Here is a 26,542-nt window from a genome sequence, read left to right on the forward strand (position 1 = left end):
GTGCTGGTTCCCGAGTGCGTGGGCTTGTGCACACCCTAGGCCCCTGTGGGTCTCTCCAACGACCTCTCCTGTGAGGCTGGGAGTCTCTCCTGCTGCTGCCCCAACCCCGACGGGCGTTTTCAATCAAAGGTTTGAGGCTTTATTTCCCCGCACTGGAGCCCTCGGTTGCGTGGTCTGCTTCGCTCCCCGCCGTTTGTCCGGTTTATCTGTGTGTGAATGTGGGGCTGCAGGGTCTGCTAGTGGTCAGACTGCCTGCCCTGTTCATCCCACACTCTGCCAGTCTTGGTCCCGCCACAGCCATGCGAGTCCTCTCCGCCCTGGTGCCTGTCTCTGCCCCTCCTACCAGTCTGGATGAATGTTTATTTTTTATTTCCTTGGTGTCGGATTTCCTTGCCGTTTGATTTTCTGTCAGTTCTGGTTGTGCGAGTAGGCGCAGTGTGTCTACCTGTGCTGCCATCTTGGTTCTCTCCATGTGTATGTTTTCAAAGAACCAGCTCCTGTATTCATTGATGTTTTGTAGCATGTTTTTTTTTTTAGACTCTTATTTTGTTTATTTCTGCTCTGATCTTTATTATTTCCTCCCTTCTACTCACTGTGGGCTTTGTTTGTTCTTATTCAAATTCCTTCAAGTGTGAAGTTAGATTGTTTATTTGAACTTTTGCTTGTTTTTTTTTGAGATAGGCATGTAATGCTATGAATTTCACTGTTGAGATTGCTTTCTCCATGTCCCACAGGTTTTGGATTGTTGCGTTCTCATTTTCATTTGTTTCAAGGTATCTTTTGATTTCTTCCTTGATCTCCTTGTTGACCCATTCATTGTTTAATCGCATGTTATTTAGCATCCATGTCTTTATGTGTTTTTCAGTGTTCTTCTTGTGATTGATTTCTAGTTTCATAGCATTGTGGTCAGAGAAGATGCTTGATATGATTTCAATCTTCTTAAATTTATTCAGACTTGTTTTGTGTCCTAACACATAGAAAATGTTCCATGTGTGCTTAAAAGGTATGTATATTCTACTGCTTTGATCAAAATGCTCTGAAGAGATCAATTAAATTTATTTGATCTAGTGTGTTATTTAAGGCCACTGTCTCCTTGTTGATTTTCTTTCTGAAAGATCTATCCCTTGATGTCAGTGGTGCATTAAAATTTCCAACCTGACTCTGTTTCTGTCGATCTCTCCCCTTTATGTCCATCAAGATTTGTTGCAGGTATTTAGGTGTTCAAATGGGTGTGTAAATGTTTACTTGGCTTATATCCTCTTGTTGTATTGTTCCCTTTACTTTGTCTCTTACTATATAGCCTTGGCTTTAAAGTGTAATTTGTCATACATAACTATAGTACCCCGGCTTTTTTTCCTTTCCATTTGAATGAAATATCTTTTCAATCCCTTTGCTTTTAGTCTGTGTGTATGTTTTGCTCTGAGATGGGTCTCTGGGAGGCAGCATATGTATGGGTCTTGATTTCTTATCCATCAGACCCTGTGTCTTTTGGTTGGAGCATTTAAGTCATTTACATTTAAGGTGGTTATTGATAAAATGTATTTATTGTCATTTTATTGTTAGACTATTTTCTTCTGTTTTTTCCCTTTCACTCCCCTTTCTCTTTCTCTCCTTTCCTTCTCTTCTTCCTTCCCCTCCCTGTTAATATTTGTTGCAGTACTTGTTTTGTGTTAACAAACTCCTGTAGCTTTTTCTTATCTGGGAAGCTTCTTATTTCTCTTTCAATTTTAAATGATAGCTTTGCTGGGTAGAGTAGCCTTGACTGTAGGCCCTTGCTTTTCATCACCTGGAATATTTCATGCCACTCCCTTCTGGCCGGAAAGGTTTCTGTTGAGTAATCAGGTAACAGTCTAGTTGGTGCTCCCTTGTGTGTAAATATCTGCTTTTCTTTTATGACTTAGGATTCTCTCCTTGTCTTTAATACCTTTTCATTTTAATGATGGTTTGTCTTGGTGGACAAGGCCTTTTTGGGACCAAGTTGTTTGGGACTCCTGAAGTCCTGGAGTTGTGTTTTTTTTTTCTTCACCAGATTAGGGAAATTTTCGGTCATTATTTCTTCAAACAGGTTCTCGATCCCTTGCTCACTCTCTTCTCCTTCTGGTATTCCCATGATGCTGATGTTGTTACTCTTCATGTTGTCCAAAATATTTCTTAAGGTCTCCTCAATTTTTAAAATTCTTTTTTCTTTTTGCTGCTTTGCCTGGGTGTTTTTTGTTTTTTTCCCCTGCCTTGTCTTCCAAATGGCTGATTTGAGTCCTCTGCTTCATCTGTTTATTCTTTCCAATGTGTTATGTATTTCTGAGTGGTCCTTTCTTATGCCTTTTTTCATGCTGTTGAGTATCCTTATAATCATTACTCTAAACTCTCTATCTGATAAATTGCTCGCCTCCATTTCATGTAGTCTTCTGGAGAATCCTCTTGTTCTTTCATTTGGGGCCTGTGTCTTTGTCTTCCCATTTTTGCTGCTGCTTTGTATTTTCTGCCTTAGTTGTTAAACTGATCCGGTCACGTAGCCTCCAGCCGTAATCAGCAGCCTGGCTTAAACACAGGGTCGGGCCGAGTATTTCCTACAAGCCTGGCCATTGCTTCCCCTCAGGCGGAAGCCCCTCTGGCTGATCCCTCTGCTTGAGAAAGATGGCTTCTGCAGTATGAGGAACGACTCAGCACAGGGTGCCTGTTCTTTAGTTCTCTCCCCAAAGACACCAACCCCATATTCTCCTCAAGTGTCTCTAGTCCACTCTGCCCTCCTTCCGTTGTAGCCCAGGGCCTATGGCTGCAAATGAAATTTTGCAATTTGGCTTTTTAAGAGGCTCTCCGAGTCTCCAGGTGTTTATCACTGGCAGATAGAAATCCTGCTGCTTTTCACAGCTGGTTATTATCTGGGTTCCTTTCTGGCTCTCCTGCTGTAGGCTAGGGAGCCAGCGTGGGGTCTAGACCCCTCTTCAGGGGTAACCGCCAGCTGCTGAAATGTCCCTCTGGAATTTCAGCTGCCACCCTGGGAGCCCAGCCAGTACTCTTGCACTTCCTCCACACTCCCTATCAGTCTTGTTGTGGTGAAGTGATTTCTTTTATCTGTCTGCGGTTATAAGGCTTCTTTCCAGCTATGTTCAATTGGTTATTCAGGGTGATTTCTCTACAGTTTAGTTGTAATTCCAGATTGGTCGTGGGAGGAGGTTAGTGTAGCTTCCCCTTACTCCTCCCCCATCTTGGATCTCACATGACTATGTCTTTACTTTCATCTGAATCTGTTAGTCTTTTCATGCGTTTGTTAGAGCCTCAGTGGGAATGTAGTAATGACGGACTGTAAGAAGCTCTAACTTTTCTGTTTTAGTTTGTTAATTTAGCTGAACTTTCTCTAGATACTTTGTATGCAGAATATGAAAGCTAACTGGTGAATGCTTAATTACAAGTTCACATTTGAAAATAGATGTTTCCATAGAGTTGTGCTTTACGTATCTGATATTTAGTTTGTGATTCTTTCAGAGCCCTGAAAAGAATATGAACTTTTATTCACTCTGGTAAAATCTGCAACTTGATAGTGAAGCTTTCTTTTACCAGTTGAATTGAGTGGGAGTCACAACACTGGTATGCTTGGTGTACCTGTGATCGTGTTTGGCTACTTTATAGTTATTTCAGGGTAGATTGAAAAAGCATTTTCTATATGTACAAAGAATTTTATACATATGTACATGACTTGAAAACTTTATACATATGTAAAGAATTTTGTACACATATACATGATTACACGTTTATAAGACATAATCACACCCTTTGTGAACCTCTAAGAAAGGTGATGTGTGTAAAATCAGCATTGGATTAGAAATCTTTGTAGTCTTTACTGCGTTTCTGCTGATAACCTTAGCAAGTCACTTGCTGTGCATCCTTTGTAAAAAATAGGAAAGTAGGCAATGAGTTGTTTAAGGGCTCATAATATTCTGTAATTATTTATCTAGTTTTATGTAGTTCAGGGCAGTTTCATAAAAGAAGTAAATTAGCTAAAATACTTTAGTAGGTGGCTGAAGAAATCGATAATCATGAAATTGGAGAGGGGGAAGGAAAAAACATCAGTGTTAATAGTCTGAAGAAAAGCAACACATTTATATTTAGGATGGCTGTTCAGAACCAGAGTTGGAGGACCTTTAGGCATTGTTTCAGCATTTCTTCCCTAGTGTACTCTCCCAACCCTGAGCCAGTGTACGTATGTTCTCTTCTTTCTGCCCCTCCACATGCCTCCCCCAGTGGTCACCGAGGCTCCCTCTGACACCTGTCTCTTTTCAGTCATTAACCATTGCCTTCAAGCTGCATTAGAGCTTTTCTGGTTCCAGTGTTGAGTTCTAAACTAACATGGTAAACTATGTTGACTTTTTAAAAAATAACGTTATTGAGATATAATTTACATTCCATACTTACCCATTTAAAGTTTAAAATTTAGTAATTTTTAGTATTTTCACAAGAGGTGTGCATCCATCACATCACCACAGTCTAATTTTAGAACATTTTCATTTCCCCCAAAAGAAATTCTGTACCCATAAATGGTATTGATTTTATAATGCTCAGTGTAGATCCTTACCCACATACTTTGTACATTAGTTGCAGACCTCTCAAACATTATTTAATAACTCAAAAGAGTGACTCTAGTGGCAGAGGTTTTAGACATTGAGATAAGGGTATAGGAAACAGGTCATTTTGGTGCTGCATGCTGTGCCCTAGAGATGGAATGAATGGATTAATTCATTCCTCTTTTATGAAGATTTAGGGCACATAGTTTTGGGGAAAGCTGGACTTGTTTCTTAGGGCTCCGTGGCTAGCCAGGAAGACATGAGGGAACAGTGTTACGGAGACATGTTCCAGCCTTAGTACATTTAGTCAGCAACTGAGACTGAATGCTTATCTGCACTGTGAATAGTGAAGTCATTACCACTTGTGCATGTACATATCTTACATGTGTACATCTTTACACGTAGGAACATATAAACATTCATTCTGGGCCCTTTAAAGGAGAAAAATTATATGCCTATATTTATTGCCTTCATTTTGACTATTGCTTTGCATTCTTTGTCTGATTTAGTAGGCTCTCATTAACCATTAGAATCAGTTTATTTTGTAGGTTTTTAATGAAATGTTAAATTAGCTTTTTTTGAGTTATAATCATCCTGAAAGGTTCCCTTAAAATTCGCTGTAGCCATCCTCTCCTTTACCTCTGCTCCCTGACAGCCACTGACCTATTTTCTGTCACTATCATTTTGCTTTTTCTAAAAATTCTTATCAGTGGAAGTGTATATAATATTTAGTCTTGTGTCTGGTTTCTTTAACTTAGCACAGTCCTGGGAACTGATGTATATTGTTGCATTTTTCGGTAGTTTGTTCCTTTTGATTGTTTTCCATTGTATGGATTTACCAGTTTGTTGAGTTGATGGACATTTGGGTTGCTTTCAGTTTTGGACTATTTTGGGTTAAGCTACTGTGAATATTTGAGTATAGATTATTGTGTTGACATGTTTTAATTTTTCTTGCATAAATACATGAGAGGCATTTCTGTGTTGTATGTTGGATAAAGTTTGGCAAGTGTATGTTTTAACTGTCTAAGAAACTACTGGACTGTTGAGTGGCTATATACCATTTTGCCTTCCCACCAGTAATGTATGAGAGTTCAAGTTGCTCCACATGCCTGTCAACACTTGGTATTGTCAGTCTTTTCAAATGTTAGCCATTCAAGTGAAGGTGTGGTGATATCCTATTATGGTTTTAATTTGCATTTCCTTAAGGTTTGTTTTTAATAGATGCGGATGTATACTTTGTGGCACTTGTGTTAAAAGCACCAAATAGGATGAAGTCTTGTGGGGTTTTTTTCAGATTTTGTAACCCTTATGTTCTCAGAACATAATTTGATTCTCAACAATTAGCAGTACAATTATTTTATATTAATTGGTTTTCTTGGTTGTCTAGAAATTTGTTATGATTAAAATATGATCAGATTATATATCATTAGGATAATTCTTTGTGATTGTACCTTATACCTTATGTAAATTTTCAAAATGGTTTTAACATTTTTAACAGTTAATTAAGAGATACATAACTATACTCGTGTATCATGTCATTTAACTTTTTGTGAAACTAATATGAAAGCTGAAAATACAAAAAAGATTCTCAAGTTTTGACATTTGATAGTTGGGATATAGTAATACTTTGAGGCAAATTCTGTAGAAGTATTCAGAATTGAGATTTTTGGCCTAGTATGCTTCAGTACGTTAAAGAGTTATTGGGCAGGCAGGAGTGGAATACTGCTACATGCTGTATAATGCAAATATCCCATCCCTATTGGACAAATTTCATCTTGTTAGCTAAAAAGTAGAGGGAGACATTTGGTTAAGCATATGAGCAGCCAAATTCGGTGTCTTAATTATTAACACTTTATTGCTCTGAGGGAATTTCTCCTTTCTATTTGAAACTAATTTTTAATCTTTATGTAATAAAGTGTTAGGGTCCAGAAATTCTAACTTGAATGTCAGTCAGTAAAAAGTCTTTGAGAAAATAGGGGAGGGTAAAGGATGTATCAGGCTTGGCCACCCTCTAGTGGCTGCTGTGGTCGTATTGCAGCTTTAACTGATCCTCTTTTCGTGTAAATCTGGAAGGGTAATGGCCGAGCAGTTTGTTGTTGTTTATACAGAATTCTTTCTTTTGTGCCAGAGCGTAAAATATACTGGACTGACAACTTTAGTACGGAGTTTTTTAAATATCAATATTAGCTATTTGGGTAGTATGATCATGGATGACTTCATTTTCATTATACTTTCTTGCATTTTCTGAATTTTATTCATTCAACTTTTTGTTTCATTTGTGGAAAGCCAGAGAAATAAAGAGGGAGACTCAGAAGCAGGAAGGCTCCTCTCACCTATGTACCAGGCACTGTTAAATACATCTAATCCTTACAATACAGACTTGAGTTACAGATTCCTACATACAAGATTTATCTGTGTGCTGTGGCCTGTGTTTCACTCATCCTTGTTTGGGGTTTTACCAGAACGCTGATCAGTATCTAACATTTCTGTGGCACAGAGTTCTTGCCGACTCTGTTTCTCAGAATGTTCTTTCGCTGTACTTCAGCCTTGCCCGGTAAAGTCCTCTTTGCGCTTTAATGACTACCTCAAATAATACTTTCTTTTGGGACCACTAACCATTCCTGTGACTCTTCAAAGTAAATACATTATGTGTTCCTGTTAGTCTTAAAATATTTTTAATATAGCACTTGTTGCCTGCTGCTGTAGTTACGTGTTGCCTGTTTCCTGCTTTGATATGCCCTTCTTATTATATCCTGTGGTCCCGGAACAGCGCACAGAAAACAGACAATAAGTATTTAACTAAAACCACATGTTGAAAGCTTTTGCCTTGCAATTTGATTGTATTTTTCTTGTTTATTTTTCACTTGTTTGGAACTGTTAACATATTTTTCTAGAAGCAGTATTTCAGTCCCTAGTCCCTAGTCCTAGTCCCTATAACTGATTTAAAACTTTGGTGCACATTTTAAAATTCCAGGTAGTTTTTAAAATCCCACTGCCTAGGACATGTCTTATACTAATTAGATCAAAAGTATTTGGGATGGAAGCAAGGCATCAGTAGTTTTAAAAGATCCCCAGATGATTCCAATCTAAAACAAAGTTTATGAACCACTGTGCTATTTAACCTATGATGCATAGATGCTAAACTCCTGCCATATAAAGCTTTGATATTTATGGGAAAATACCTTTTCAAAGCTAGATGTGAGGGGTTTTGATGACTTAAGAACTATGAAAACTTAACAGGCTTAACATCTAGATATTTGCTATTAAAAGAGGTATTTGTTCAATTTACTCGCACATGGTTCCAAAAAATACTGAGAAAATAAATGATAAAGTAAATTGGGCAAAAAAATGGAAAAATTGGTGAATCTTGTAAAAGATATGTGGGAGTTCCTTGTATTAATCTTGTAACTATGGTAAAAGTTTTTTAAAATGTTATAATACTAAGTTCTATAAAAAAGATAGTTATTAACTCATTTCTAATTGGTAAAACATTTAGGGAGGTATTTTTGTCTTTAATTTTTAAAAACATAGGGGTGAGCAGAGTCCATCTGGCTTTTAGTCATCTCTTCACTCACGTTGTCATTTATCTGAGATTCTCTTCCTGTGGCCCTCGTTTATAAAGGGTGAAGGCATTTCCTTTCATTCTGTCCTCGGGATACAGAGAAGGTGGGTATCCAGTCTAGCATCTGCACACTTCTCTTTCTCCCTCTTTCTTCTGCTTCATAGGCACAAAATACTACTCTCTCAAAGATGCCTAAAGATGTGCAGGTACAGTTCTGCAAATTCAGGAAGTAAGCATCAGAGGTTTTCTAAATACAAAACAATTGGCTTTTTGCTGTCTTTGATTCATTAATTCATTCATGTATTTATTCATTCATATAGGAAGTTAAATGATTTTCCCATAGAAGGGCTTTGACTGTATTTTAAATTAAATTTTTAGTTGGAAGATACCTTTTTTTTCCTATAGCTACTTTAAAAAAAAGTTTATTTTTTTGATTCCAGAGAGACAGCAAAGGGTGAGGTGGGAGGGAGAGACAGATAGACAGAGAGAACTGATAGGGTGCCTCCCACATGCACCCTGACCATGGACCGAACCCGCAACCTAGGGATGTACCCTGATCGGAAATCGAACCCGGGACCTTTCAGTTCACAGACAGCACTCCAACCGACCGAGTCACACTGGCCAGGGCTGGAAGATCCCTTTGATCATTGAATTTGACCTCTTGCTTTTTGCCAGCACAGTGACTAAGATTGACAGGTGAAAATATATTATTGAAGGCCTCAGGGGGAGGGGAGTACATGTTTTACTATTTTTTTAATTTAGAATTCAACATTGAATATTTACTTCTAGGAAAAACTTTTATATCCATTTTTATATTACATCTGTGGTCTTGATCCATAGTTAGTTGACTCTGTCGTTTCTTTTTAAAAAACAGTGGCTAGTAATTATGCAAACATGCTCACTTTCTTTATTATCAGGGAAATACTAATTAAAATGAAAATGAGATACTTTCACATCCATCACATGGACAAAAATTAAAATGTCTGGTGATACCAAGTGTTGGAGAGGATGTGTGGGTCCTGTTATTGGTAGGAGTGCATCAGTTTCACGAGCAATTTGGCAATATCTGGTAAAAGCACGCTTCCTTTTGACCTGGCAATTCTGCTTCTAAGTCTGTACCCTGGAAATGCTGTAATGCTTATGCAAAGGGGAAGGTATAAGAAGTGTTTGTATCAGTGGGAAATTAGAAACTAGGTAACTGTCCAGCAGCAGGTGAAAAGATCAACTGTAGTTTGTTCATATACTGGAATGCTGAGCTGTGGTTAGCACTGGATAGATCCATTGACATGGCTGAGGAGAAAAAGGTTTCCGGATGTTGTATGTGTATTGTGCCATTATATGAAGTTTGAAAACATGCAAAAATCGTACTTTCTATGGATGATTGTGGAAATTAGTTTAACAACTTGCCTTGGGATGCAAATCCTGAACCAAATTTAACATAGTGGTTACCTCTGGGAAAGATAGAGGGAATAAGATTAGGGAAGGAGTATGTATAGGCCTTCAACTTGACCTGTAATGTTTTATTTCTTTTTAAGACTCTGGAGAAAATACAGTGAAATGTTAAGATTAGACAAAAATAGATAGTAGATCATCATGTTATTCTCCATAACTTTCTGTGTATTTATAAAACATATGATTATACACATTCAGGGTAGTATGTTTAAAGGTGGCACAAATGCATCAGTAATCATATATTATGTTGGCCAAAAAGTTCATTTGGTTTTTTCCCATAAGATGGCTCTAATAGTATTTAGTTGTCTTTAACTTCATCCGACACAATTTTGTTAGATTGTATTGTGACAGCTGTCATATCTGCATGCATTTTTAAAAACATAAATATTGGCGAATTTTTTGTGTAGCCATTTTAATATTGAAGATGGAAGAAAATAATCAACATGTTTTATGCTTTTAGCATATTATGGTTTATTATTTCAAGAAAGGTAAAAATGCAACTGAAATGCAAAAAAAAGATTTGTGCAGTGTATGGAGAAGGTGCTGGGACTGACCGAGTCAAAGGTGGTTTGCGGAGTTATGTGCTGGAGATTTCTCACTGGACGATGTTCGACAGTCAGGTAGAGCAGCTGAAGTGGATAGCTATCAAATCAAGACGATAATTGAAAACGATCTGCTTTATACCACATGGGAGATAGCCAACATATTCAAAATATCCAGATCAATAAAGTTGTTGATGAAAATGAAAAATGTGTCTTTTATTTTACAGAAAAACCCTAACAGATTTTTTGGCCTGCCCAATAGAACAGCAGACCACCTCTTGATTATATAATCCTGAGACTAAAGGCATTGTTTCAGAATTTAAGTTTTGGAGTCAAATACATGTGGGCTAGAGTATCAGTTTACCTCCTTAGCTGTCTAACTTTGGGCTTTATTGTGCTCATTTGTGAATGAGCAATGAAATTTACCTCTTGGCATGGGTTGTGAGATTAGGAAAAAAACGTCTGGGACAGGGAGCAGGCACTCCATATAAGATTGTTACACTTAGCCTTTAACCACGCAGATTAAATAATTCTAGTTACGGAGACCCGTTGTTCAATAGAGATTCCTGATGATGTGAGACAGTGTGTTAAATACGCATTATTGCTCGCTTTTTGTATGACTGGTGTAATTAAAAGTTTTTAAAATACAAAATCCATGCAAAACCTAGAGACCACACTAGATTTCTATTTTTATACCAAGTTCCCCTGCAACCTTAAATATGAATGATCATGGGATAAAGTTGTTATTGTGCTTTTCCTCTTGGATAGCCTTGCTTTATAAAAGGAAAAGGCTCCTTAAAAATAGGTCAGTTGTAATTTTTTAGCAACTGAAATCCCAGCTTAGTGAATTTGTTCCATGAAAATTATTAATAAACACAGACATGAATAAATTAAAACAAATACATTAAAACAGATAAAGTGGTATTTCATGGACTGAAAAAAGGTTTTTTGTAAAGATGGTATTTTTGGTGATTTTTTCCCCTTGATATTCATTCATTCCTTCATTCCTCACAAGGATATGTTTACTGATTCGAGAGAGATGGAGAACGAGAGAGAAACATTGGTGTGAGAGAAACGTTGATGTGAGAGAGAAACATTGAAAAGTTGCCTCCCGTAAGCACCCCAGCCAGGATCGAACCTGCAATCTAGATGGGTGCCCTGCCTGACCCGGGAATCATACCCACAACCTTTTGGTGCATGGTACAACACTCCAGCCAGCTGAGCCACCTGACCAGGACTTTTCCTTGATTTTTTTAAAAAAAGGTTTTATTTACTTACTTTTAGAGAGAGGGGAGGCAGGGAGAGAGAGGGGGAGAGAAACATTGATTGGTTGGTTTCCTCTTGTATGCGTCCTAACTGGAGACTGACTGCAACCCAGGCCTGTGCCTTGACCTGAATCAAACCCAAAACCTTTCACTTTGCCGAAGATGCCAGACCAACTGAGCCACACCTGTCAGGACTTTGCCTTGATTTTTAAATACAGGATTATTGTTAATATATTTTTAACTGTCTTTTGAAAACTGGCTTTAAAGATCTCTAAAAGCATTGCATTTATAAACCAGACACAAACATCTAGCTGAGGGTTCCTCCTTACTGTGTGTAGAAGAGAGGAGGCAGAGCTTTTCTTTTCCTTTCTAAACTGTTTTAATATTTTCTAAGAAGGCATTGCTTGTCATCTGGTCAAATTCATCAAATTGAGAGGTGGGTGGGAGTACGTTGATATTGGAGAAGATTTCATTTTCAAAGACTACCAGTAGAAGGATTAAAGGTATTTTAGAGTTGTGGGTGGGTACGTGGCAGGCGCCCAAAGTCAAAGGCTAACGAGGGAAGGGCTGTTTGAGTACAGGATCAGCTTTCCTGTCCAGCTTCTCCCAGTGGATTGATCACGTCTAGAAATTCCAGACCTAGAAGTAACTCACAATTCACGGAGAGGCAGGTTTTGGGATAAAGCACAGGAGGAAGAACCATTGTGGCAGACGGAGATCTGGGCAGGGCTGTTTGGCCTTCGGTTAGAAGTCACGTTCCACAGTGACTTCAGCTGGTAGTTGGAGCTGGTTATTAGTGTGCCTGGGTGAGCCATGCGTCCTGAGGTAGCTCAGTGTTTTTAAAGTCAAGTCTGAAAGCTTGATCTGCTTAGTTCCACTAAACTACTGTTCCTATTTTTTTCTGAAGGTACTTTAGCAGAGCCTGTCTGTTCATTTTGTGAATACTAAACTGCAAAGTAAATGATGCTCTAAAGGCGAATACCCACTTAGAATTTCTGTATTTGATACTTGAGAAATTGTGGTACGGTTTGTGTCTCACTGAAGAGAAATACCTCTCTTCTCATAAAAAACAACAAACCATAAATTTCTACATGTATATTTTTGTCTATCTGCCAAAGAACTTCATCTTTTACTTTCCTAGCTGTGGGCTAGGAAGATGTGGGCTTGTTGTTGTTTTTTTTTCTTTTCGTCTATCTGGGCTCTTTCTTTATGGAAATAGGTACTGAGTATATTTTCTCAAGCAATAGAAAGTAACATTCATGTTCCCATTCTTGGATGTCTGGTTTTGGGGTTTGTCCCCTATCACTCGAGTCTTCATCCCTTCAGTCTCAAAAATGTGCTTTTCCTAGGTTTCTGGAAAACTAATTATAATCATCTTATTCTGCCTCCCCTTTGTGTCCCCCACATTTGGCAGCCTTTTAGGGTCAGCTCCCTTTTGTAGTCCTTGGTGGACTGTTGTAGCTGAAAAGCCAGTTATCTCAATGGAATATGAATTTAGCATGTTTATATGTGACTTTCAAAATAAGTTGGATTAAATAATGTCACTTGTAACCTGTCTCCTAAGTAGTGAAAACATATAACAGTTTATATGGTGGCTCTTAGCCTTGTCATCCATAATCTTTATTTTAAAAGGGATCCGCTGACATTACATATTCCTTTAATGTCTTCATGTGAGTAAATAAGAAAACATTTTAGTTGTTTGCGTTGCGAAATAAAATACTTTAAACTATTACATCTTGCTAAGTGAAATAAGTCAGAGAAAGACAAGTAGTGTATGATATCATTTACATGTGTAATCTAAAAAAATCAAACGCAGAGAAACAGAGTGGTGGTGACCAGGGATTGGGACGTGGGGGAGAAATGGGAAGATACTGATCAAAGGTACAGACTTCCAGTTGTCAGATTTACAAGTTCTGGAGATCTAATGTACACCATGGTTACTATAGCTAATAATATTGTATTATATACTTAAATGTTGCTAAGAGAGTAAATCTTAAAAATTCTTACCACAAATAGGTAATGGAAATTATGTGACAAGATGGTGGTGTTAGCTAATACTGTGGTGGTAATCATTTTGTAATATGTAAATGTATCAAACCAACCAGGTATAGCTTACTAGTGTTTTATGTCAATGACATCTTAATATAGCTACAAATAAAACATTACTTTTTGTAGTACATCATAAATGCTTACAATTAAGCTCTCATACAATGTTTTTCTTTTTTCACTATCTTTACAAAGCAGTATATTTTTTTAAATGTAAATAATGACTTTTTGAACAGGAAGTACACACACATTCTGCAAAATCTTAAAACAGGTGCAAAGACTTGAGTCAAACCGCCTGGGTTCAAATCCAGGCTCCTCTACTCACCAGCCATGTGGCTGCAGTCAGGTTCATTGATTTCTTCAAGCCTCAGTTTCTCACCTCTAAAATGGGGATAATAATAGTACTTATCTCACAGGGTGGTTGTGAAGCTTAGAACAAGTGGTTACAAAGTTTGAAACCATGATAATGGAAACATGAAACAGACTGACAGCTGCAAGAGGGGAAAGGGGGAAGGTGGGGACTGGTTGAAAGGTGAAGGGGCTAGCTGAAGAACATACATGCATCACCCATGGACATGGGCAGCAGTGTGGGGATTTATTGAGGGAGTGGGGGTGCTGGGTGGAGGGGAGCAAAGGGGTAAAAATTGGGACAGGTGTAATAGCATAAGCAATAAAATACTTTTTTAAAAAAACAGTTGCAAGAGTCTACATTACAAAAGGTAATCTCCTGTGCTGGGACCCTGTTCCACATAGTTTTTATGGATAGTCATTTGGTTTTTATACCTAACAAATGCTACTATACATACCTTGATCATTTCACTCATGTTCTGGAGGTCATTTTGTACTAGTACAAACAGAGTTGAAATTGAGCCATTCTTTTTTTATGGCAGCATAGTTTTAAATTACGCTGTAATTCATTTTACCAGTTCTCTGTTGTTGGATGTTTAGGTTCTCCCCTCTCCCTCCAGACTTCTACTAAGACAGTGTAGCAGTTACTGTCTGTGTACATGGGGCACTTGGCACATGCAAGATTAAAAAAAAAAATTATTGTTATTTAATTACAGTTGTCTGCATTTTCTCCCCATCCCTCCACCCCACCCCAGCTGAACGCACCTCCCTCCCACACCTCCACCCTCCCCCTTGATTTTGTCCCTGTGTCCTTTATAGTAGTTCCTGTAAACCCCTCTCCCCACTCCCCTCTGGCTATTGTTAGATTGTTCTTAACTTCAGTGTCTCTGGGCACATGCAAGATTTTATGTGTAAGATGAAGTCCTGGAGTAGAATTGATTGGTCAGAGGTGTACAAATTAATACACAAATTAAGTGTGCACTTTTAATTTTGGCATTACCAAATTGCTCTCCATAGAGGCTGCAGCAGTTATACTCCCAGTAGCACGGATCGAGAGTATCATTTCGCCTACTCTTTTGGCAACAGAGAACAAACCTTTTGATCTTTGCCAAACTAAATGATTTTTTTAAATGGTACCTTTATTTTGCTTTAGTTCATACATTTCGTGGTCGAACATTTTCCTGTATTGTTTAAACAATGATTTAGATTTCTTTTCTGTGAATTGTGCTTTTATGTCCTTTGTCCATTTTTCTTTATTTGTGGGAACCCTCCCATATTAAGGAAATCAGTTCTTTTTATTTGCTATACTGTGTGTTGCAAATATTTTCTCCAGTTATTTGTCATTTGACCATTTATTGCATGTATTGAAATACAGAGAGTTTTTATTGTTGCATAGTCACATTTATCTATTTTACTTTTTTGGCTTCTGGGTTTTGTGTCAGATGGAAAGGCTGTCCTTTCTCTGAAATTGAAAAGGTTTATGTTTTCTTTAATACTTCTTGGGTTTCCTTTTTATGTTGAATTAGTCTTGGCGGTAAATACATCTTAAAATGAATATCGACATATACCATTTTTGGTTTTCTCATAATAGCCCTTGCTGTTTAACTGTGGGATGGCCTGTATGGCATAGACTGTAGACCCAGATGGACTAACAGTCAAATTGTAGCTCTGTTACTTGATTGCTCTGTGAGGTGAGCAGATTATGTATCTAAGTCTCTGTTTTCTCATAAGTAAAATAAGGATAATTGTACCTACCTCCAGGAGAGTTATGAAAACTGGAAGATAATGTGTATATTAGTTATATTCTTATGGCGGGGCATCACAATCTGTAATTCAACACATACTAGTTTCCTCCTTCCCCTGAACTGTATGTCATGGTCACATGGGGAAAAATTAAAAATGGTAGCATCAGTTGATGATAAAAAACACATCCCAGATTATCTCATAAAATACTGTGCTTCAGTGATACTTTCATATTAACAAACAGATCTCTGACACAATCTATTCAGTGCATCATTTATAAATAGCAGCATTTGTTTTCTAAAGAGAAAGCAATTGTAGGCTTGTATGTTAAAGCAAGAAAGCTGCAGTGGCATGTGGAAAAAATTTTTTAATGCTCTTAAAGAGGAGGTTAGAAAACACATCTTATTTTGCCCCTTTCCCCATTACACAGTCTTTTATTGTCCAGATTGCTGTGGGTCTTCTCACCAAATGAGTTTTGTATCTCTAAGTTAATTTTCTGCCAGAATCACTTCAGTCTGATGGCTTTGGTGTTTGTGTATCCATTAAGCACACTGCCAGGATACGTCCACTACCTTCCACCTCTCCCATTAAACAGCTGTCAGCAGTATTACAGAGCTACTCCCTTGCTCTGCATTAATTGTATGGAGCCGCAGGATGCAATGTAAAAGGGTCTGTAAAGGAGTTACGTGGGACTGGCTTAAGTATCGTAGAAGGTAAACATAAATTCTGTCATCAGTTGGGTCTGATTTATTGGTGTTATATACCTACATGAATAGAAAAGATATATAAGAAAGTGAGTTTCAGTTCTGTTTCTTGGTTAACCTTTTTCCCTTACTTCATTCATCAACCTCCACCAGTAAAACTCAGCAATTCTGAACAAGCACATATTGAAGGAGACTCGGGTAAGAAGCTCTCATTAAAGTTGTATATGGCACCCTGCTGAGCTTTACAATTGGTTTTGAAATGAAAATCTGTTAGATTAGAGCAAATATTATCCTGGCTGTGGTGATAAGTAATGTGGAGAAGATTAATGATTTGTCTGTGAAAGCCAGTAAGTATTGTCTGCTTCTGTGCCCTTTTTAAATAGGTGGAGGTGAGAGAGGTGGGTGGCAAGGAGGAAGGACAGATCATGCTTTCCATAGCTGTATGCTTACCTTCTTTAAATGCATTTGTGATTCCCTAGCTCTTTCTCCCTTGATAAAACCAAGGAAGTTTTAAATTTCAATTATACCCCCAGAGGCTAGAAAGTGGGGTGGAACCTGGAAGGAGGAGGGGTTAGGTATAACTTTAAAGGGTTTCATTTCTATCTTCCTCTTGGCAATGTAGTTCTTCCCCTTTCCCTGGGTAACTTGTGGAATCATGATCATTCCTTTTGGGGCAGATGTCTAAAGGTGAATGGGTGACAAATGGTGGTAGAGGTAATGTTGGTCCTCTTGACCCGCTGCAGGCATCATTAAAGGTAAAATTGAGTTGAGCTGCTGCTATAACCTTAGATTCCCTGACTTGGATGGGCTGCCCAAGATAGTCCCTGCTTCCTCATTCAGCTGCAAATGCCTGTTTTCTGAGCCCTTCTAGCGTGAGGCAGGGAGAGTGACACCCGCACCATTTTGAAGCAGTGTGTGCCCTCGCAAAGAAAGACTGGCTTAGCTGAGTACACCAGTTCTTAAACATAGATCTCATATATCATAGTAGTGATGGATAATGAACAATAAGCACAAGCAAAATGGTATTGTTATGTGGATACAAACATCTGTTACATCCTCAAAATAAAGCATAGTTCAGAGAGTAGATTATAGTGATTTTCTTCTACGTCCTTCTGCTTTTAAATATTTCTTACAAATATGAATTCACTAAACCTTTCCAGTGCTTCATTTTTTTTTTTTACTAGTAGTTTGTTCGCATTCTGTCCTCATTCAAGAACCCATTTTCATGGAATCTTTCAAGTCCTTCTCAGTGCCCCTCCCCTCCAAAAAAAACAACCCCCAAAACCCCACCAAGATATAGAGATACCTTTTTCAAGGTTAACTTTTTCTTTTGTAAGTATATTTTAGGCAGGAGCTTGCCCTTCTAAAGGTACCTCTTTTTAATAGAGCATTTTAAATAGAATATATTGTTTAGCTGCCTTGGAATTAAGTCTATAAAATATTAATGAATGTACTAAAACTTGAAAAACGCAGCAGTGTGTGTAACTTATCTGGCTTTCAGTAGCTCAGAGAGAGTAGAAAGGAATCAAAGCAAAATTTTAAAGAAAAACTGTTTTTCATGGCTGTCTGCCTCAGTAGGTATAAAATATTAATATTTGAACAAAAGGCTGTTGCTCTCAGCAGAGGTTTGAAACCGATCTGGATGTCTTAGGAGGGTGGGAGGTATGGTAGGGTGAGTGGAAGACTGACTCAGCAAAACATCTCAGGGAGCCTTCATCCACAGTCCAAGGTAGGAACACAGCTTATCCCATCTGAGCTGTCCTGCAGTGGAGCCTTGCTTCTCTTGTCTCTGTAATTCGTCCAGGCCTCTTGTGGCAAAGACTAGGAAGACATTGCTTTTCAGGCTTAAAGGTGGTTAGCCACCATTTTCAGGACATTGTTTGTTCTCCCCAAGTTGTCACTCCATTTGGGAGAACACATTTGCTACCAGAATGTTTGGAAATTGTCTTCAGGTCCTTATTTCATAGAGGTAGGTAAATAAGCCTCTCTGTAGTCAGTATCCCAGAAATACCATCAAACCTAGGAACGAGGCTGTCTCTTTCTTTCCCTTTCCATTTTGTATTTTGTGTCTCCTACTGAAATTCAGACTTAAGAGCACATACTTCCACAAGATAAACAATGTGAGTATGTGAGTTAGAAAACATAGGTCTCTAGCCTCAATTACAAATTTTGGGTAAGGTTTGTAGGACCTAAATGCCTGTGTGATACATATTAAGAAGGTTTTAGGTAAACATTGAACCAAATTTTCTGTATTGTATTATAATTAAAAAATATTTATCTCTCTTCCTTTATCTTTTTTAAGCCATCTCTTGATAGCTGTAATATACTACAGTTTGAATGTGCAGTGGTCTGTATTCCAAGATTGTATTTTTTGTTGAGTCCGGATGTCTTTTTTTCCAAGTTAATTTCCTCAGGCAAATGCATATCTGCTTGATTAGGTTTAGAAGTTGATGTCCCATTGCAGCTAAAGCTTGTCTGATGAAAGACTATGATAGTAAAGAATTTTATTGACCTCTCCTTAACAGTGTGGCAACAAAATAAGGTTCAAGTTAATGTGCCAGCAAGTAACTTCCAAGTTGCAGCTTTCTACCCTACTGTGGGATCTTGGCTTGGCGTCTGGTTTATTATGGATAGATTTCATATATTCCATATACAATTCCATTATATAATGTAACTAGATGACTTTTTTTCCTTTATGAAGAAAGCATGGAACAGAATAACCCACTCCAAATCAAGCTCTATTTTCTGCTTGTAAGGAATTGTTTAATTGACCTCTGATTAGATGTATTTTCAGTGAGGTTCACCTTGATTCTTATCACAGACACATTTGTTTCTCTTGACCAACTTGATTGAGCCTTGCTTAATAGCCCATGGAGTAACTGGGAAGTCAGTAGGGCCCAAATCTTCAGTTTGGGGCCTGGCTAGTTATTTCAGTTTTATCTGAACTCCCAGCTTGAGAAAAACTCAGGTTAATAGAAGAAGCTATGAGGGATCTGTCAGCCTTCTGTACCCATCTTCCTTAAAACAGTATAGTTTTTTAAACATTTGTAAAAGTTTCCATCAGGATATATCCACAGACTATTTGCATGTGGGTGGCCCTCTTTCTGACTGCTGATCTAAGGTGGTCCAAGCTGACAGTCACCCTGTAAGCTGACTGTGCAAATTCTCAGCCTCTGGATCTCAGGAAGGGTAGCAATTCTGATTTTACCTTTTGCCGTCACTTCTGCTTTATTAGTTTCTTTGTTACTAATATTAACAAACAAAACTTTAAATGTGACTGTAATAAAATGTGTTCCTTGTGGTTTCTTTTTTTTAAAGATTTTATTTATTTATTTTTAGAGAGAAGGGAGGGAGAAAGAGAGGAAGAAAAACTTTGATGTATGAGGGAAACATCGATCGGTTACCTCTCACATGTGTCCCATGCGGGGGACCAGGCCTGCAACCCAGGCATGTGCCATGACCAGGAATTGAATTCTTCACCTTTTGCTTTGCAGGACAATGCCCAACTGAGCCACATTGGTCAGGGCTCCTTGTGGTTTCTTAACTTACAATTAAAGTATTCATTTGGGTATAATACCAGTGACAACACTTACAGGTTGTACTTGGCTATAATCTCAGGCAATAACCAAAGTAAGAACTCCTATCTAAAATGCACAAAGAATACCTACTAATACATACTAATTTTTTTAAATAAAAGATACTCCTCCCCCTTAAAAACACTCTGTAGGTAAATAGGCAAAAATTTGGCATTTTATAAAAAGGGATATCCAACTGGTCAGCAAACATATGAAAAAATAGTTATAAATTCTAGTGATCAGGCAAGTACAAAGAAAGTATGAAGTGTCGGTGAGGATACAGAGCAACGGCAATCTGTATGCATTTCTAGTCAGAGGGTGAGATTTTTGCCATATCTTTTACACGTGCTATAAACACAGGCAAGTTGTTGTTATTTTTGTTTTAATCAGTTACAGATGAAGGCAAATAAATGTAAGGAAAACATTAAGTTTATATTTACCTTAAATTATTCTGTATTTAGTGTTCTTCATTTCTGTGTGTAGATTTAAGTTTCTATCTGGTATCAATTTTTTCTTCTGCTTGAAGAACTTGCTTTAACATAACTTGTTATATAGGTATGCTGACAATAAATTCTTCGACCTTTTTTTTGGTGTGTGTGTGTCCAAGAAGGTTTTTATTTACCCTTAATTTTTAAAATGTATTTTAAAATATACTTATATTTTAAATAATGTATTTTTTCTATTTTATACAACACATTTAAAATGTATTTTACATATAAGATATATGCACCCCTATATTCATTGCAGCATTATTTTCAATAGCCAAGATATGAGAACAACTTGTGTCCATCAGTAGATGAAGAAAATTATATACATAAACACATACACAGGAATAGTATTCAGTCACAAAAAAAAAAATGAAATTTTGCCATTTGTGACATGGATGAACCTTGAGGGTATTATGCTAAGTGAACTAAGTCAGGGGGAAAAAAACCCCTCTATAATCTCACTTATATGTGGGCTCTTTAAAAAAAATAAACTTATAGATACAGAGAATTGACAGGTGGTTGCCAGAAGTCGGTGGGGGCTGGGCAAATTGAGTGAAGGGGGTCAAAAAAGTTATAGGCTTCCAGTTATAAAGTAAGTAAGTCATGGGGATATAATGTATAATGTGATGACCATAGTTAATAATTCCATAATTGTATATTTGAAAGTTGCTAAGAGAGTGTATTTTAGAAGTTCTAATCACAAGAAAAAAATTTTAAGGTTACAGATGTTAACTAGACTTAGGGTGATATTGAATCCATTGTATACATGAAACTTATACAGTGTTACATGTCAGTTATACCTCAGTATTTTAAAAATAAGAGGAAAATATAAGGAACTGTTCTAACCTTTGGAAAAAAGATCATTCTAAATTTAATACTAAAGGAGAAAAACCCAGTAAGGAGAAGACTGAAGAATTTAACAGCATAAACATTCTTGAAGGCTTGTAGAGAAACTTAGAAGCATTTTAAGAGTAAATGTCAAATTGAAAAGAAATAATAGCAACATGTATGGCAAAGGCTTACTCTTTTTTTTTTTTTTTTTAGAAGAAAGGTCTTTAAAATTTTTATTTTTGAGAGAGAAACATTGATTTGTTGTTCCATTTATTTTTGCATTCATTGGTTGATTTTTTTTAATCCCCACCTGAGGACATGCTTACTGATTTTAGAGGGAGGGAGAGGGTGAGAGAGAAGGATCAATATGAAAGAGAAACATCAATTGGTTGCCTCTCATACACACCCCAACTGGGGACCAAACCCGCAATCTAGGTATTTGCCCTGACTAGGAATTGAACCCACGACCTTTTTGTTTATGGGACGATGCTCCAACCAAGTGAGCCACAGTGGCCTGGGCCATGGGTTGACCCCTGTATGTGCCCTGACCAGGGGTTGAACCTGCAACCTTAGCATATTGGGATGATGCTCTAACCAACTGGGCTACTCAGCCAGGGTGGCAAAGGCTTACTTTTGTTAATATATAATAAGCTCTCCTTTATTGAAAAAGACAGATGTCCAACAGAAAACCTGGCTAGGAACATGAACATGAAACTTAAAAAAAATGCAAATGCCCAACAAATACAGGAAAATAACATACAATATTGCTAATAATAAAATAAATTAGGTAACATTAATCACTATTAAATTGGTAGGTTCAATTTTCAAAGTGATGCACCTATTAGTATTTGCAACAATTTGCACTTATATGTCATTCTTGAAAAAGTATATTATACTAAGAAGCAGTGGATATCAGAATCATTTCAAAAATATCTTCTAGCCATTTACCTAGTAATTCTTTTTAGCTTATTATAGTTGAAGAAATAGAGATTTTGGTCTGAGGCACTTATTATAGTTTTTTATAAAAATTAGAAAATATTTTCCCTGGATATAGAATTATGGGTTGACTTTTTTTCTTTTCAGCACTTTAAACATGTTCCATTTGCTTCTGACTTCCATGGTTTCAAATGTGAAGGTCTGCTGAAGTTCTTTTCAGCAGGACTTTTTCCTTTAGCTGTCCTCAATATTTTATCTTTTTCTGTTTTATATTCTACATGAGTTGAAATGATACAGTTCTTGTCCTTTTCCATCTGACTTGTTTCACTTAGCATAATACTCTCAAGGTCTATCCATGTTGTCACAAATGCCAGTATTTCATCTTTTTTATGGTGGAGTAGAATTCTGTTGTATATATCCCACATCTTTTTTATTCATCTGTTGATGGACACTTAGGTGGTTTCCATGTCTTGGCTATTCTAAGTAATGTTGCAGTGAAGATGGGAGTACATATATCTTTATGTATTAACAAAACAAAAAAAGTAACAAATGAACTAATAAAGCAAACAATAGCCCATAGATGCAACAGAATGGTGGTCACCAGAAAGGAAGGTGAATATTAAATACGGAGAAATCCACACCAATGCTTATCATAGTAAAATGAGTTCTGTGAAAGCAGAGAGAATTGGGTAACAGCCATCGTAAAATTCCTAAAAACTAAAGTATTCAGAGAAAAGGACAGATTTCATTGAAAGAAGCAATACTAAGACCAAACAGCCCAGTTCAACAGGAACAATGAAATTCAGAAGGCAGTGGGATGGCTTCTTTAAAAAGGTAGTAGGAAAATAATTGTCAAATTAATTAAAACACCAGGAAAATAATCCTTCAGAAATAAAGGTGAGAAGGCATTTTCATGAAAACAAAAACCAAGGGACACTGTCATCTGCAGATCTGCATTAAAAGAGTACTAAAACAGCCCTGGCTGTTGTGGCTCAGTAGATTAAGTACCAGCCTGTGAACCAAAGGGCCGCTGGTTCAATTCCCAGTCAGAGCACATGCCCGAGTTGTGGGCCAGGTTTCCAGTTGGGGGCGTGCTAGAGGCAACCACACATTGATACTTCTCTCCTTCTTGTTCTCCCTCCCTTCCCCATTCTCTAAAAATAAATAAATAAAAAATTTAAAAGATAGAAGAGTACTAAAAGAAACAAAAATGCTCTAGTCAGAAGGGGAAAAATGCTGGTAAAGAAAATGATCAACACGGGATGAAATAAAATTATTGTAACTTAATTTAAGTGAATATTGACTATGAAACTTTATCTATTCCATTGTCTTCTGGAGTTTAAAATGGAACTTGAACCAAAATGGAAGGCAACAGTTAACATAAAGGAAGAAGAGCGATAATTGGTGTAAAAATCTGCTGAGGTTTTAGTGGTAGCTGAAATAAGATAAAAATAATCATTTGAACAAGAATGTGAAAGCTTAATGATACAAAGGAAAAAACTGCCTTCCTCAGGGTTATGCAGCCAGGATGGAACCCTGATCGGTCTATAACCAAGTTGCTGCCTTTTTTCACTTTATAATGTTTTTGTTTCTTTTCCACTCTTGGGCTGCCACCTGTTTCTTCCTTGTTTGCACCCTGTCTTTTCCCTGAAAACAATATATAGTTACTCTGTAATCATGTACTTGCATTTCACTACAACTTTCATTTACTTCCTGACTAGCTACCTTAATACATAATACAGTTTCACGTTCATCTTCCATAACTACTATTTTCTGCTCTTATGTTTTATGCCTCAGACCTATACTTCTTTCTAGTGACTCCACTATGCTCAGCCCTGTTTTTCCTTATCTTGCTCTTCTGGAAAGGAAAAATTCCCCCTAGCATGTTCAGTCCTGTGCTCAGTTCAAGCTCTACTGGCAAACCTGTCTCAGTTTTGAATTTCTCCTTGGTGCGAGTGAAGTGCTCAGACTTTGGAATTCAATAGACGTGTACCCTGACTGTCACTTTCCAGCTCTGGGACTCCTAGCAGGTTTCCCAACTGCCATGGGTCTCAGTTTCTCCGTCTGTAAATGAAGTTAATTAAACTACTTCAAAAGGTTGTTGGTTAATTGAAATAACACTTTAATTGCTCAATAGAGTTCCTACTTAGTCATTTTAATACATTTTAATTTATCTCCTTTGTTATAAATACATAATTGGAATCTATTGTTTTGTATCCTGTATTATTTGACATAACATATCATGACCATTTATCTATGGAAATATAATGCTAATAATCTGTTACAGATCATATGGTAATATAATCAATAATTATATTGATTATAATTATAATATTGTACTTTATAGCAAAAATAATAAAGTATAGGGAAGGAACATGGAACAAAACTCTGAGCACCTACTTCCTTTAAAATGTACTGAAGAAATACTGGGGAAGACAGAAGTCTGGATTGTTTTCAAAAGATGTTTGATGAATATCTGCATCTCTTTTAAAAGCTAGAATTAAAGACAACTGAGACAAGTTGCTTATCTAATAACTGGAGACAATGGTGACTAAGCAGAGCCCAAAGGAGTCCCTGACTTAGTTTAGCTCAAGTGTACTTGCAGAGTTGGGGCTCTGTCTTATCTAGAATCTGGTAAACTTCTTTGCTTATAGTTAGCATTTGGTTGATTTAAAATATGTGTTCTGAATTGATTTATTACTATGTATTCAAATCTAGGATCTACAAAGTAAAGATCAGACCTGGTTTTGTGACTGAATTTACTGTGCAGAGCTCATGTTGCTGCTCTGTATAAGACCGTAAGTCTTGGTTGTCTTTCCCAAATTCCAGTACAAAAGCTGTTATGTCATAGTTGGCAAAAATGTATTTTGGTATAAAGCTAATAAGCGAAGCTTATTAAAAAGTTAATGGAAGCCTGGTAACTGAAAAGTTTGAACACTTTAGCCAAAATATATACAAGTAAACCCTTATCTCCTAAAGTAGATTCCTTTTTATTGAATTTATTGAGGTGATAGTGGTTAACAAAATTATACAGGTTTCAGGTGCACAATCCTACAACACATCATCTGTACACACTGTATTGTGTGTTCACTACCCAAGTCAAGTCCCCGTCTATCACCATTTATCCCCCCTACCCTCCTGCACCTTCCCCACCCCCTCCCCCCTAATCACCACACTGTTGTCCATGTCCATGAGTTTTTTGTCTGTCTTTCTTTTTTGTTCAATCCTTCTATCCATCCTACCCAGCATCCTTCCCTCCCACTTGACAGCTGTCAGCCTCCTCTCTATGAGTCTGTGTCTTGTTTTTCTTGTTAGTTCATTAGATTCTACATATGATAGAAATCATATGGTATTTGTCTTCCTGTACTGGCTTAGTTCACTTAGGAAATGCTGTTCAGGTCTATCCATGCCGTGGCATAGGATAAGATTTCCTTCTTTTTTACGGCTGAGTAGCATTCCATTGTGTAAATGTGTCACAGCCCTTGTATCCACTCATCTAAAAATTTTGGCTGTTGTAAATAATGCTGCAGTGGACATAGGGATGCATATATTCTTTCAAAGTAGTGTTTTGGGTTTCTTCAGATAAGTTCCCAGAAGTGGAACTGCTGGGTCATAAGGCAATTCCACTTGTAATTTTTTGAGGTGACTCCACACTGTTTTCCACAGTAGCCGCACCAGTCTGTATTCCCACTAACAGTGCATGGGCGCATTCCCTTTTCCCTTCCTTCTTGCCAGCACTTGTCTGTAGATTTCTTGAAGATAGATAGCTATTCTGACAGGTGTGAAGTGACATTTCATTGTGGTTTTAATTTGCATTGCTCTGATTATCAGTGGTGTTGAGCATCTTTTCATATGTCTCTTGGCCATCTGTATATCCTCTTTGGAGAAACGTCTAGGTCCTTTGCCCATTTTTTTGGATTTTTGTTTTGTTTTGTTGAATTTTATAAGTTCTTTATAAATTGTGGATATTAACCCCTCATCTGATGTATCATTGGCGAATATGTTATCCCATTCAGTGGGTTGTCTTTATAGTTTATTGATGGTTTCCTTTGCTGTGGAAAAACTTTTTAGTTTGATGTAGTCCCATTTGTTTATTTTTTCTTTTGTTGCCCTTGCCCAAGAAGATACGATACATCAGAAAAAATATGAGAAATGTCCAAGATTTTACTGCCTATGTTTTCTTTTAGGATTTTTATAGCTTTGACTAACATTTAAGTCTTTAATCCATTTTGAATTTATTCTTGTGTATGGTGTAAGAAGATGGTCTAGTTTCATATTTCTGTACATATCAGTCCAATATTCCCAACATCATTTATTGAATAGACTGTCTTTACCCATTATATATTTTTGCCTCCACTGTCAAATATAAGTCAACTGTAAAGGCGTGTGTTTATTTCTGGGCTCTGTATTCTGTTCCATTGATCTATATGCCTATTCTTGTACCACTACCATGCTGATGTGATTACTATGGCCTTGTTATATAGTTTGATA

General features: G+C 37.2%; 1 protein-coding gene across 1 annotated transcript in view; it reads left to right on the plus strand.

Annotated features, from left to right (window-relative positions):
• ZFAND3 (zinc finger AN1-type containing 3) overlaps positions 1–26,542 on the plus strand; it is a 303,349-nt gene that overhangs the window by 153,327 nt on the left and 123,480 nt on the right. The gene's annotated exons all lie outside the window — the stretch shown is intronic.

Source organism: Desmodus rotundus, chromosome 11, assembly GCF_022682495.2.
Source record: "Desmodus rotundus isolate HL8 chromosome 11, HLdesRot8A.1, whole genome shotgun sequence".
In the NCBI taxonomy this organism is placed as follows: domain Eukaryota; kingdom Metazoa; phylum Chordata; class Mammalia; order Chiroptera; family Phyllostomidae; genus Desmodus; species Desmodus rotundus.